Consider the following 2,500-nt stretch of genomic DNA (forward strand, 5'->3'; position numbering starts at 1 on the left):
CACGTTCAGTACCCACCATCGCCTGGGTGATGGCCAAGATTGCATGAAGGGAACGAGAGTATCCTTGGCAGACACGCCGCACCGAAGGACTTCAAATTTCCGCATCACTTATTACGATCGCCCACAACCAAAACGCACACACAGATAGGGATGCTTTCAACGAAATGCCGGGCCATTTGAATTGCTAATACGGCGTAAATGTGTTATGCGAAGGATTCGCGGGCGCGCGCTCGTCGCTAGCAGGAATTCAATATTACATTGCGCCACCATTCGCCGTGTGTGCCCTTGTACTGTTGAAGCAAGAATGTCGTCTGTTGAGCGTAGAAAAACGGAAGAATTTTGAAGAAATTTAATACGGACTCCGTAACCGCAAACCAACCACCGCAACATAAAACCTCGCCGCTGCTAATGGCGCCTTGGGCTGACAATTCCGTAACGAGCTTAATGATGGTTCTCAAAGTGGCGGGGAGTAGCATGGAAGACAACCTCCGTACCCTCCCTTCCATTTGATCTCTTATCTTGGTGCATCGCTGGTGGATTGCTGCAAAAGCTGCAAACGTCAGCATCCCACAATGGATCGCTGCTCTCAATAGGAATCAATTTGCGGGAAATTAGAAGCCCTCGAGGCACATTCTCTGTGTAGTGATTCGCTTCGCTTGCTAATTCTCAAATTCCTAAATTTAGGACTCGGCGTAAAGTGGAAAGAAGAAATTTCCTTCCTCCCGAGATATGGGTTCTTTATGCTGTCTCAAATCATCCACAACCGAAAAGGTGCACGCACATATCTGCAGCTTTTGTGTTCGCTGCTGCGTTGAACAACAGAGAAAGGCTTTTTCGTTGGAAAACAAGGTAAGGGGCAACACAACAAACATCATCATCTCGACACAAGACCCCGGGATTGACCCAAAAAACACTGTATCGCGCCCTCGTCCTCCTCCGATATCTGTTGCAAGAAATCTGAAACCTTTCGGACGAAACCTTTCGACCAATTCTTCAAAAATCGTTTCCGATCCAACTGCAACAGACTGGTGTTGGACACAATGGACCCAGGGATTCTCTTCCTCTCCTTTTCTTACCCAAAAGCTCTGTGTCCATTACCTGCAGCAAACACAAAACTGCATCGACATGGCGGCAAACGACTTCCAGGACCAGGACTGCTGGCAAATACAACAGTAACGCCCCGTGTTTTCCAGTTTTTCTGCTTTCTGCGCTTTCGGAATTCCCTAATGACAACAGCAGAAAACTTTTAGCTTGGCGTGTTTTCGCCAAACAACCGTTTTTTTCGGTCGCAACATAACACTTGGCCAAGGGAAACTGAATTCATTGCAGCAGCCGACAGGCAAACGGAATGAGATGAGAGGAATCGAACGAAAGAGGAATCGAGCAAATAGTGAAACATTAATAAAATATTTTACTTTCTTCTCTGCAGCCTATACCCCCTCGCCGTCATAACGCGGTGTATATGGAGGTATAGACCGATGTTCCAAGCCGACAACGCCAGTAAAGTTCATAAATCCACGCCACAGCCACAGTGCTGCTGCTGCTGCTGGTGGTGGTGCGTGTTATGACAGCCAGACTTCCTCGACTCCAGAGGAATGTGTTGTAACGGAGTTAGTACCCGGACACAGAGAACCAGGCAGATGGTGGTAGCACGTCGTCTATGGGCTGAGCAGTCATCAAACGCTTTTTGTACCTCTGCACGATTAGGGTTTTTGGACGAGAGAAGTTGTCCGGTATGTGTTTGTTTATAGAAGAACCGATGTCCTTTGAGGATCGTTCTCATTCAACATTTCTCGGGCCATATAATCCTCGCCCGGCGAAGCTGGGACGCAAAAAGGACAATACCTTTCCATGCATGCGAGCAACGGCGACAGAGCATGATGATGTTGTTGGTTAAAACGTTTCACACCTTTGTTGCACACACCCGGGGGAAACTTTGTCCCTTGTGTGCCTTGGTCACAAAAGCGGATGCATCCTGCTCACATCGCCGATTGACACGGGCAGAGACGCGGCGCAAGGATTTTGCGACCAATAGATCCCCCCTCGGTGTGTCAGGTCAAAGTAATGTTGGCAAAACATATAAGCTGTCAACCCGAGGGAATTGAAAGGGCGGGTCAGCCTCTCGCAGAAGATGCGGAATTATGAAAAAACAAACATTCCGACAGCCGAATCGAAATGAATGGCCACAAAATGGCAAATATCGGTGGCCGTCCATCCCACCAGTGACAAGGTGGTTCTCCCCGCGGTAGGAAAAGGTACATCAAGTAAATTAAATTCCTCGAAATTCGGTCCGATGGCCCTTCCACCAAACTAGTTTCCAACATGGTGAGAGCACACGGAACGAGGACGGCCTTCGGGGTTCATAAATTATCTCCAAAACTATGGACCCAACAGACCAGATCAGAAGGAGAGTTGCTGCGCGTTTAGGTCGAAAGCGATCACATGGCCACAACAGCACGCAGGATAAGGGATGGAGTTCGGTCGTGGGTCTAGGATAGCG

General features: G+C 48.6%; 1 protein-coding gene across 1 annotated transcript in view; it reads right to left on the bottom strand.

Annotated features, from left to right (window-relative positions):
* Nucleotides 1-2,500, bottom strand: part of LOC126577549 (MOXD1 homolog 2-like) — a 28,117-nt gene that overhangs the window by 18,865 nt on the left and 6,752 nt on the right. The gene's annotated exons all lie outside the window — the stretch shown is intronic.

The sequence above is a fragment of the Anopheles aquasalis genome, chromosome 3, assembly GCF_943734665.1.
Source record: "Anopheles aquasalis chromosome 3, idAnoAquaMG_Q_19, whole genome shotgun sequence".
In the NCBI taxonomy this organism is placed as follows: Eukaryota; Metazoa; Arthropoda; class Insecta; order Diptera; family Culicidae; genus Anopheles; species Anopheles aquasalis.